The sequence below is a fragment of the Tamandua tetradactyla genome, chromosome 24 (assembly GCF_023851605.1).
Source record: "Tamandua tetradactyla isolate mTamTet1 chromosome 24, mTamTet1.pri, whole genome shotgun sequence".
Classification (NCBI taxonomy): domain Eukaryota; kingdom Metazoa; phylum Chordata; class Mammalia; order Pilosa; family Myrmecophagidae; genus Tamandua; species Tamandua tetradactyla.
Genome location: NC_135350.1, coordinates 14,328,126 through 14,341,090, shown reverse-complemented (window position 1 = coordinate 14,341,090; position 12,965 = coordinate 14,328,126). Strand labels below are relative to the sequence as shown.

Genomic DNA, 12,965 nt, shown 5'->3' with positions numbered 1-12,965 from the left:
ATCTCCTAAACTACAATAAATAGAATACTTTCATGAAATTTTACATACTTTTTTTCTTGGCATGGGCAGGCTCCGGGAATTGAACCCAGGTCTTCAGCATGGCAGGCAAGCATTCTGCCACTGAGCCTCTGCCACACCACCTGAAAATTTACCTATTCTTATAATTATTATTTCTTACTGTACTTAAATGAGAACATGCATGAATGGATTTATTATTTTAACTAACTTTACTATTTGAATTCATTTTGTATAATGCCTGAATTTTGCAGTTCTGAAAATATACAATCTTTTTTTCAGTTAAATTATAAAAATGTCAGTCAAATATTAGAAAATAGTTAATATGATAAAATCTAGCATAGTTTACCTTATATTTGTTTAGTGACTTTGGAAAAATGTTTCAATTTAAATCTTACGTCTTTTTAACCATAAAGTAGATTAAAAAGCTATTATCCCTGGGTGGAGACCCCAAGCCAGGCCCCTATCCATGTTGAGAATAAGTTACTGCATGGAGCTGCCTACAGTGACTGGGACAGAGTTGAGGATCATCATACATCCTCAGAGGGGGAGAACGTACAGATGGTATCGTAAACAAAGATTAAACTCCCCTCGATCACCGTAGATCACCGCTGATCATAAACCTCCATACCTCTGTCTCACGAGGCCCTGCTGAAATTCTGTTCTTACGCTCAATGGAATGTCTTTGTCTTAAACCCTTTTAAGCTGTCCCTTGCACTCTTTGCCCTTTTGTGGAGCATTGACTTCCATTTTCTGGATGACCGCCACTGGGAAAGATCTTCTCCTGTTTGTAAATCCTAATTAAATCTGCACCTGCCTCTCTGCCTAGCATGTTCTTTGGTCTTGGGGCTGTGCTGACTCAGCTCTTAAAGAGCTGTGCTGGAACACCCTGTTTGATCTGGATGAAGGCAGGGTGGGAATCTAAAACTTTTTGTCTAGGGCCATACAACTAAATTAGATCTGGTATAGAATCCACTTCTTGTTACTACAAGTTAAATGTTCAGACTGAAACTGGAAAAAAAATATGAATATCTTACTGAGAGAAGTAATTAAATATGAATGTGTAGAGAAAAAATATTTAATTGCTCAGTGAGCGATTTCAAAGACAGTTACTAACCTAATTTCAAAGACAATTATTAACCTTATAAGGAAATATTTCAAAATTTGATTCATTGACAAGTCTGAACACAGGAATTCTAAAGCTATAAAAGTTTTATTTCTGTAATGGCAATACAGGAGAAATAAACTAAATACTAGTAGTCTTTATTCTTTCCTAGTCTAAGAATGGTCTATCTGTGTAATCTTTTAAAAATACCACAGAGTGTAAATCTCTGTAGCAGAATGGAAATCTTATGAGCTGGTTGTCTCTGTACTGAACCAGAAAAGGAAATGAATAGGCTGCCTCATTGCACAGCTCTAGGTGGCACCATTCTCTTAAACAAGGCTGAAGTTGCATAACAGTACGCGTGAGTCCCAGAAATGAGGGAATGGCTTAGAGTATCACAGACAACTAAATAAAATGGAAAATAGTTGTATCCTTATTTTTACTAAAAGTAAATATGTACTAGTTAATGAACGGTTGGACAGTTTGCTCTTCAGATGTATAGTAAAACTAGGACTATTTGTAAGAAAGAGCAGAATAAATTAATGAAAAAATGTGAACAACTGAATTCAAGTTGTTCAGGGGACAACTTGCAAGTGATCATTTTTATAAATATTTGTCAACTTATATTCAGCATGAGATACTTGGCATAAGACACATATTCTATTGGGGAATACAGAGCTGAATAAGAGAAGGAATTTTGCTCACCTTTTATCAGCAAAAGATGGAACATATATACAAATAATCTGGTTGAGTTAAAATGACCAATTTGTCAACCAAGGATTCTTTTAAAGTAATTAATATGTAAATCATGATTAGGAAGAACTTGAATCTTGTAATATTCATTAGGTGTTTAAAAACTTTTCTGTGCCTTCTCTGTGGAGAGAGCTTTAAAATAATGTGTTCTCTGAAGTAGTGATGTTTAACAAATATGGGGTTCTCTGCCCTGTGCACAATAACAACCAATCATGACACCAGGGTTTCAAAGAGAGACAGAGTTATTGCTACATGTGAAGCAGGATCTCAGATGGCCTATTGGCCCCAAAATCTGTCTCCCCAAGTCTATGGAGCTCAGGGTTTTTATGGATTCAAACAGGGGGAGATAGAGTTGTTACCATTACAATATCAAGTATAAACTCGGCCAATACCAGGCTAGAATAACCATTACAATAGTAGGTATAGACAAGGGCAAGATGAGTTGAGTGTCAGGAATTTCAGGCATTAACTTTTGGCTATTCTACAATAAAAAAAGAATAAAACATCTATATAATGATTCACTAATCATAATCATTTGTTAAATCTTAATTTCTTGTTTATAGTAGCTTCAATATTCTCCTTGTAGTCTCAGAGGGGTTATCTAAACTTTCTTTTCCAAAGATACATGGTTTTAGATTTCAAATTTGAAAAAAATAATAATGAACCAAAATAAAATAAATTAAAAAAATTAAAAAATAAAAGATTTCAAATTTGAAAAGTTCAAATTAAAGAAGTTGAATTGTATCACTTAAAGAAAACCTAGTAAACTTAAAAAGAGAAAAAGAATCAGTCATTAAGAAACTCCCCCAAAAGAAAAGTCCAGGGCCAGATGGCTTCACATGTGAATTCTACCAAACATTCAAGAAAGAATTAGTACCAATTCTGCTCAAACTCTTCAAAAAAAAAAATTGAAGAGGAGGGAAAGCTATCTAACTCATTCTATGAAGCCATCACCCTCATACCAGAGCCAGACAAAGATATTACAAAAAAAAGAAAACTACAGACCAATCTCTCTAAGGAATATAGATGCAAAAATCCTCAACAAAATTCTTACAGATTGAATCCAGCAGCACATTAAAAGAATTATACACCATGACCAAGTGGGATTCATCCCAGGTATGCAAGTCTGGTTCAACATAAGAAAATCAATTCATGTAATACACCATATCAACAAATCAAAGCAGCAAAACCACATGATCATCTTGATTGATGCAGAAAAGGCATTTGACAAAATTCAACACATTTCCTGTTGAAAACACTTCAAAGGATAATAATAGAAGGGAACTTCCTTAACATGATTAAGGGAATATATGAAAAACTCACAGCTAACATCATCCTCAATGGGGAAAAACTGAAAACTTTCCTCTAATATCAGGAACAAGACATGATGTCCACTATCACCATTGTTATTCAACATTGTGTTGGAAGTTCTAGCCAGAGCAATTAGACAAGAAAAAGAAATACAAGGCATCAAAATTGGAAAGGAAGAAGTGAAACTCTCACTGTTTGCAGATGATATGATACCATATGTCGAAAACCCCGAAAAATCCACAGCTAAGCTACTAGAGCTAATAAATGAGTACAGCAAAGTGGCAGATTACAAGATCAACACTCAAAAATCTGTAGTGTTTCTATACTTTAGTAATGAACAATCTGAGGGGGAAATCAAGAAAAAAATTCCATTTACAATTGCAACCAAAAGAATAAAATATTTAGGAATAAATTTAACTAAAGAGATAAAAGACCTATACAAAGAAAACTATAAGAAGTTGTTAAAAGAAACCACAGAAGACCCAAATAAATGGAAGGGTATACTGTGTTCATGGATTGGAAGACAAATATAGTTAAGATGTCAATTCTACCTAAGCTGATTTACAGATTCAATGCAATACCAATTAAAATCCCAGAAACTTAACTTTTCAGAAATAGAAAAACCAATAAACAAATTTGTTCAGAACAGCAACTATTTTTGCCCCAAATAGCTAAAAGTATCCTAAGAAAGAAAAATGAAGTCAGAGGTCTCATACTACCTGACTTTAAGGCATATTATGAAGTTACAGTGGTCAAAACAACATGGTACTGGCATAAAGATATAGGGACCAATGGAATTGAATAGAGTGTTCAGTTATAAACCCTCTCATCTATGGACAATTGATCTTTGATAAGGCAGTCGAGCCAACTCAACTGGGGCAGAATAGTCTCTTCAATAAATGGTGCCTAGAGAACTGAATATCCACATGCAAAAGAATGAAAGAGGATCCATATCTCACACCCTACGCAAAAATTAACTCAAAGTGGATCAAAGATCTAAACATTAGATCTAAGACCATAAAACTGTTAGAAGAAAATGTAGGGAAATATCTTATAAAACTTATAATAGGAGGCGGGTTTCCTAGACCTTACACCCAAAGCACGAGCATTGAAGAAATGAATACACAAATGGGAACTCCTCAAAATTAAACACTTTTGTGCATCAAATAACTTTGTCAAGAAAGTAAGAAGACAGTCTACACAATGGGAGACAATATTTGGAAACAATATATCAGATGAAGTTCTAGTATACAGGATATACAAAGAGATTGTTCAACTCAACAACAAAATACAGCCAGCCCAATTACAAAATAGGCAAAAAACTTGAACAGACACTTCTCAGAAGAGGAAATACAAATGGCCAAAAGGCACGTGAAAAGATGCTCAACTTCCCTGGCTATTAGGGAAATGCAAATCAATACCACAATGAGGTATCATCTCACACTCACCAGAATGGCCATTATCAATAAAACAGAAAACAACAAGTGCTGGAGAAGATGTGGAGAAAGAGGCACACTTATCCACTATTGGTGGAAATGTCAAATGGTACAACCACTATGGAAGGCAGTTTGGTGGGTCCTCAAGAAGTTAAGTATAGAATTGCCATATGACCCAGTATTACCATTGCTAGGTATCTACTCAGAGGACATGAAGGCAAGGACACTAACAGACATTTGCATTCCAATGTTTATAGCAGCATTATTTATAATTGTGAAAAGATGGAAACAGCCAAAATGTCCATCAACAGACGAGTGGCTAAATAAGCTGTGGTACATACATACAATGGAATATTATGCAGCTGTAAGACAGAATAAAGTTATGAAATATGTAACAACATGGATGGACCTTAAGAACATTATGCTGAGTGAGATTAGCCAGAAACAAAAGGACAAATACTGTATAGTCTCACTGATATGAACTAACCTTAATGAATGAACTTGGATAATTTCAGTTAAGAACAGAGGTCATCAGGAGATAGAAATAGGGTAGATGTTGGGTAATTGGAACTGAAGGGATACAGATTGTGCAATGGGACTGATTGTAAAAACTCAGAAATGGATAGCACGGTACTACCTAACTGTAATACAATAATGTTAGAACACTGAATGAAACTAAATGTGAGAATGATAGAGGGAGGAGACCTGGGGGCAGAAAGGAAATCAGAAGGAAAGATAGACAATAAAGACTGAGATGGTATAATCTAGGAATGCCTAGAGTGTATAATGATAGTGACGAAATGTACAAATTTAAAAATGTTTTTTGCATGAGGAAGAACAAAGGAATGTCAACACTGCAGGGCATTGAAAGTAGATGGTAATTAATTGTTCTAGTTTGCTAGTTACCAGAATGCAATATACCAGAAATAGAATGGCTTTTAAAAAGGGGACTTTAATGAATTGCTAGTTTACAGTTCTAAGGCCAAGAAAATGTCCCAATTAAAACAAGTCTATAGAAATGTCCAATCAAAGGCATCCAGGGAAAGATACCTTGGTTCAAGAAGGCTGATGAAGTTCAGGGTTTCTCTCTCAAGTGAGAAGGCACATGGCGAAGATAGTCAGAGTTTCTCGCTCATCTGGAAAGGCACATGGTGAACATGGTCAGGTTTCCTCTTTCATCTGGAAGGAAACATGGCAAACACGGCATCATCTGCTAGCTTCTTCTCCTGGCTTCCTGTTTCGTGAAGCTCCCTGGGAGACATTTTCCTTCTTTATCTCCAAAGGTTGCTGGCTGGTGGACTCTGCTTCTCGTGGCTATGTCGTTCTGCTCTGCTCTCTGAATCTCTTTTTTTCTCCAAAATGTTTCCTCTTTTATAGGACTCCAGTAACTTATCAAGACCCACCCAAATGGGTGGAGACATGTCGTCACCTTATCTAGCTTAACAACCACTTTAATTAAATCACAGCTCCAGGGAGATGATCTGATTATAGTTTCAAACATGCAGTATTGAATAGGGATTATTCTGCCTTTATGAAATGCGATTTAGATTAAAACATGGCTTTTCTAGGGGACATACATCTTTTCAAACCAGCACATTAATATTTTAAAACTTTAACTTACATGTGAGGCTAAAGCAAAAAATGTTTATTTGTTGCAAAATTTATATTTTGACTAGTGCAGTTCCTAATATAACTTATGTGGACAGCTTAATTGAACACCATAAGTACATGGAATCTTGGATAGGGCATGAGATTTTGTAGGTTTGTCCAAAGAGATGCCCCAATAAATCCCAGAGTGATTTGAACAGTAAATAAAAGAGTATTTGGAAAGCCCCCTTGGGGGAATGGCGAGAAAGGGGGAAAACTCAACTTACCCAGGTGGAGTATTCTTGATATTCTCACAAGCAGTGGTGACAACCAAAGCAATAGGCTGAGCCCCCAATCTTGGGGTTTGTTCATATGAACCTTAATCCCGCAAATGATAGGCTAAGCCTACTTAAAATTAGGCCTAAGAGTCACCCCCAAGAGAACCTCTTTTGTTGCTCAGATGTGGCCTCTCTCTCTCAGCCAATACAAAAAGCAAATTAACTGCCCTCCCCCTCTCTACATGGGACATGACTCCTGGGGGTGTGGACCTTCCTGGAAACATGGGACAAAATCCTAGAATGAGCTGGGACTCAACATCAAGGGACTAAGAAACCCTCTCGACCAAAAGGGGGAAGAGTGAAATGAGACAAAATAAAGTGTCGATGGCTGAGAGACTCCAGAGTCAAGAGGTTATAATGGAGGTTATTCTTACATATTAAATAGATATCACCTTTTTAGTTAAGGTGTAATGGAGAGGCTGGAGGGATCTGCCTGAAAATGTAGAGCTGTTTTCCAAGTAGCCACGTATCTTGAAGATGATTGTATAATGATATAGCTTTCGCAGTGTGACAGTGTAATTGTGAAAACCTTGTGTCTAATGCTCCTTTTATCTACCTTTTTGACAGATGAGTAAAAACATGTGGATTAAAAATAAATAGTAGGGGGAACAACTGTTAAAATAAATTTAGTAGATTGAAATCCTAATGATCAATGAAAGGGAGGAGTATGGGATATGGGATATGTTATATATGAATTTTTTCTGTTTTCTTTTTATTTCTTTTTCTGAATTGATACAAATGTTCTAAGAAATTATCATGATGATGAATATACAACTATGTGATAATATTGTGAATTACTGATATGTAGAATGGAATGATCCTATGGTAGGAATGCTTGTGCTTGTTTGTTGTTATGTTTAAAAAAATTAAAACATTAATAAAAAAGAAAAGAAAAAAGAACAATGACCCTTACCTCATCTATATGCAAAATATAGAAAAGCTAACCCTGTAGATCACATAACTGAATGTAAGAGCCAAAAACCATAGTACTTCTAGAAGAAAACATAGGAGAAAATCTTAGTGACTTTAGGTTTGGCAAAGATTTCTTAAATATGATACGCAAAAAAAGATGAACTATAAATTAAAAAAATCAATCATTTGGACTTAAAAATTCAAAATTTTGCTCTTCAAAAGACCCTGCTAAGAACATTAAAAAACAAGTTTCAGACTGGAAGAAAATACTTGCAAGAGGTATATCAGACAAAGGACTTGTATCTAATTATATCTTGTTGCTCAAAGATGGAGGCAGGGGAGAGGTGATGGAGTGGGAGAAACTAGAGGGAGAGATCACAAAGGAGCACAAGGAAACCTTTACAGGTGATGTATGTCTGTGATCTTGATTGTGGTGATGGCCTCTTCACATATGTCAAACTAATAAATTGCACATTTTAAATATGCATAGTATTCCTCAGATAAGCTGTCAAACAGTCAGTTTTCAAAGGGCTCTTCCTTGAATGGAAACTTCTACGTCTTCCTTTCTTTGGCTACCCCACTTGTTTCCCCAGTTCTGTTGCACCCAGTTGTCTAGCTGCCTCTTTGCAAGATTGTTATCAAGTTTAAGGAATTTAGTTCATACAATTTGTCATTTGAAAAAATTCAAATCCTAATTTCACTGTCCATGTTAGGTGTCCTTTAACTTCAGTTGACCAATAATGGGAAGTTGCTTACCTCTTAAGGTTGCCCATTTCATCTTCGTATCCTTTTATCTTTTAGGAAGCTATTTGGTGGTGGTGGTATGGTTGTTTTGGTTATTTGGTTTCAGTTTCACTGCTTCTGTCTATCTAGAACATAACTGCACTGCATGACAGCCAGCATTTCAAATATTAAAATTTTCTCCTGTGCCTCCTTATTCCATGCTCATCATTTCTAGTTTCTCTGAGGAACAGAAACACAGGATCCAGTTCCTTTACACTAACTCTTCTTTAACTACATTCTAGGTTGCCTATGTCCTTTAAAAATAAAGTCCTTAGGGGTCACCAAGATGGTGGAGTGAGATGCTCTGGGGTTCCACTGCCCTACTGAATATTTGAACAGTTAGCAAATACTGGCAGAACTGTCTTCCTCAGAGCACCAGAACACAAAGAAAGGGTTGTAGTAACTGGACAAGTGCTGCATCAAGAAAAGATCAGCTCAAAAAACAACAGGAAAGAGAGGGTGGTGGATGGTAGGAGGTGGTAAGCTGCAGTTAGAAAGAACCTGGAGGGACCTTGCCAGGTAAGCTTTTCGGCCTGCCATGGAGAGTCCTGTCCTCTGCCACCTTGCCAGGGGAACACAAGGAGTCCAAGCAAGCCAACGAGGTAATCAGAGAGAATAGAGCCTGGTCTTAGAGGCTGGATGTCTACTGTAAAAGACTGTGTTTTATCCATGGCACTTTCTACATGTCCTGCTGCCCTGAGCTGCTGCAAGGAGGTCGCAGCATGTCACACTGCTACCATGAACAAAGGTCTGACATCAAAGAAGGCAGGCTCCAGGTCTGCATCAAGACCTGGAGGCTCCATACTTCTTGCTGAAGACTGATGACTTTCCTTGGGTATAAGGAGATGCCTGAGGCACCCAACCTGACCCTACTCACCCCCTTAAACATCAGAATGCCAACTGATGAAGACCAAGAGGCTGTCTGTAGTGGACCACCATCACTGAGGGGCCTTACACATGGACTTTCCAGATAAGAGGTTGAAGTGGATGCTGGCCACCCAGATTGTTGCCAACAGCCTCAAGCAGTGGGGCCTGGCAACAACCCCATGGTCTACAAGTATGACTGCCCAGCGTCTTTTCCAGGACAGAGGAGATGGAAGTGGTGGTCAGCAAGGCGTGGGCTAAGTTGACTATGAATGCCTTCAACTATCACAAACTCCTCGGTTTGGGCATCTCTGGTAAACTCTTCCTGGTGCGGGAGAAGGCTGTGGTCTGCTACTACTTGGTGAAGATCTACGGAAGGAGGCCACCATCACCCACAGTCACCGAGGCAGGGTCCTCCGGCACACCAGGCACCCATTCCTCCTTCCAGCTCCATGACCGCCTTTGCTTCCCGATGGAGTACGCCGAAGGTGGTGAACCATTCCTCTACCTGTTTGGGAAGTACGTCTCCATGGAAGCACAAGCCTGGTTTTATGGTGCAGAGATCATCTCAGCCCTTGAGTATTTGCACTCTCAGGATGTGGTATACTGTACCATCAAGTTGGAAAACTTTTTTGTGTACAAAGATGGTCACATCAAGACCAGAGACTTTGGCTGTGCAAAGAGGGCACCTTGCGGACCTTCTGTGGAACTCCAGGGAACTTAGCGTCCAAGTTCCATAACAACTGCGGGTGGGCCGCGACTGTTGTGAGCTGGGAGTGGTCATGTGCAAGACGGTGCGCGGCCACCTGCCCTTCTACAACCAAGACTACTAGTGCCTCTTTGAGCTCATCTCAGGAGGAAGGTTCACTTTCCCCATGTCCTCAGCTGCTAGACCAACTTCCTTCTTCTGGACTGTTGAAGAAGGACCTGGACCAGTGAACCCACTTCCCCCAGTTCTCCTAGTCCAGTGGCTTCAAGAACACGATGTGGGGGTTCTTGACCACATCAAAATTACTTGACAAGTATTTTGGCAGTGTGTGTGTGTGAACTTGATATCATCTTTAATTTTGAGAAGGCTTACTTTATTTTGGATGAGTTTCTCTTGGGAGGGGAAGTTCAGGAAACATCCAAGAAAAATGTCCTCAAGGCCACTGAGCAGGCAGATCTCCTGCAGGAGGAAGCTGAACCCCACATTGTGTTCTTGAAGCCATTGGACTGACATACCTCCTCTCCCTTGTTGACGACTTCTTGTGGCATTTCACACACTGTAGCTGTTCACAGCCTCCATGTCCGTGTTAGCTAACGGTGTAAGGTGTTTGTCAGTATTACTGTGTGCTACGCCGCTTCATTCAGACCTACAGAAAAATACTTCTTGTTTTTTTAAAGGGAACTTTGGTTACTCAAGTGAGAAATTACAGGACTTAAATATGAATTAGAATGATGCAGGAAAGAAAGATACCTTTTTCTGGATAGTTGAAAGTTTGAATATCAGTTTCTCTTAATCTGATTCTGTGTATGTATGAAAATGATACCACCTGGCAATGTCCATTTACTATGTTACCGTATTTGACAAAGGAAACTGTTAAATTATAACATGAAACCTGGTTTTATGAAACCAAAGATTGGTGCAGTATTTTGATACATGAGAATAAAGGAACTTGGCATGTTACATAATGAATGAAAATTTAACTGACTCTATGTTGAGACTTTCTAAAACAAATTTAGACCAAAGACCCCTGTTGGAAGCTACATACCTTAAGACATAAAAGGAATACAGATTTTAAATCACTTAATTAGCATGATGTTGTTTTACACAAAAAATTATTTCCTGGGTGTTCTGAACCTGGGATAAGAAACAGAACCGAATGTTGCATCTTAGCACATTTCATTTAAGGCCAAGACACATTTGACTGCTTAGATGAATTATTTGTGGTTGTAATCATTTAGTTACTTAATTGCATTGTTTTGATGCCCCAAATAAAGTGGAAATGTTGATTTAGCAGGACTTTATAACAGTATCTTAGCAGAAAACGTGTGGGTCTTTTCACAAAGCATTCCATAAGTTATTGTTTAAAGCACAAATATTCCTTCTGAGATGCTTCATAAAGCCAAATTTATTTTGCTTTCTTATTGTTTCCCTCTACTTAGAACTACTGCAAACTTTATGGTTGTCTTCCTTCCGTTCCATGGTACTGTCTGGCTATCAGAAGTCTTAGAGAAATAAAAAGACACCTTTCATAGAAAAGTGAGAGTTGAATGAGGTAAAATGGCATTAGTGGGTCCTATACTTTTAAAAGTTATATAATTGTTTCAATATTACTTTTATACATACTCACTCATATTTAAACATCTCTTCGTGGTTTACATTTTCACTTGTATATGCCGGGCTGGATTAAGCTTTGTTGTAACCATGACCAATATTCAGCCCACGTGATCAATGTCTTATCACATCACTAACTAGTTGTAATAAATGTTAAATGTACATCACAACAGTGTGTTTTTATGTATCTCTTTCCAAAAGTATCAAACTATGGAAGAATTAAAAAAAATTTTTTTCCTGGTAAAATATTAAAAATTCACTCCTATTTGAATGTGGTGGATAAATGGGAGGAGATTTAAGGAGTATTCATGTACTTCAAGTTCATTAAAAACTGGATTCCATGCTACCAAGAGCTTATCTACACATTTATTTTCAATCAATAAGTGCCGTTTTTAAAACATTAAAAAAAAAATGGGAATGAAGTTGTGAAGTATGCAGCATTGTGAATGAACCTGTGGGACATTTGGTGAGGCAAAATAAGCCAGAAATAAAAGAGGGAATATTGTATGGTTTCATTTAGAAAATACTTGTAAAAAGACAGGGGCCTAGATTGTAAACTCTTACAGCAGTTACGTTTAGTCCGGAGTGGCAATTGTTATTTATGGATTTTGAGAGGATATTTTATATATGTATATCCTGGTATTTAGACATAAGAACGAAGCTGATCAGGTTGGGATTAAGGTAATTCATAACACAGAGGTAAGAAAGACATTGTCTATATTTTAAAACCTCACCTACTCTTTGAGATCAAAGGAAGAAAAGTTTATTTTGTCCTGAACCTAAATTTTCTGTAGTACATAATCCAACTCAACTGTCTGAAGAGATCATTTAAACAATTCAAACACAGGCAGCCTAGAAAAAGAATGAGGGGCTTTAATCCTGCAAAGCTAAATATAATGCCTGGATACATCCTACAGTACATTAAGCAAATAATAAAAAATTATTGGCAAAATCCCTTGAGGAATGGGAGAAAAAATATGGAACTATTAAACTTCACCACTGGAAAATCTCAGATACTGTGTTAAACATTAGGGAAACCCAAATCATTAAGCCAAGTCCTTGATCTTGAGGCTTGCTCTTGTGAAGCTTATGTACATAGGGGAGAAGCTTAGTCTACCTATGAAGGTAGGAAGCCTAAGAGTTACTTCTGGAGGACCCCCTTTGTTACCCAGATGTGGACTTTCTCTCTCTAAACCCAACTCTGCAAGTGAAATCATTGCCCTCTCCCCTATGCAGGACATGACATCCAGGCATGAAAGTCCCCCTTACATGTGGAAGAAGACTCCCAGGGGTGAGGCTGGCCCTGGCACTGTGTGATCAACAATGCCATCCTGACCAAAAGGGGGAAAAGAAGTGTATTCTAGTTTGCTAGCTGCCAGAATGCAATATACCAGAAACAGAATGGTTTTTTAAAAAGTGGAATTTAGTAAGTTTCTAGTTTATAGTGCTAAGGCTGAAAAAATGTCCCAATTAAAGCAAATCTATAGAAATGTCCAAACTAAGGCATCCAGATAAAGATACCTTGGTTCAAGAAGGCCAAT

At 37.7% G+C, this 12,965-nt stretch overlaps 1 pseudogene; it reads left to right on the top strand.

Moving 5' to 3' along the window:
- Window positions 1-8,909: 8,909 nt before the first annotated feature.
- Window positions 8,910-10,123, top strand: LOC143668581 (RAC-beta serine/threonine-protein kinase pseudogene; annotated as a pseudogene).
- Window positions 10,124-12,965: the final 2,842 nt, after the last annotated feature.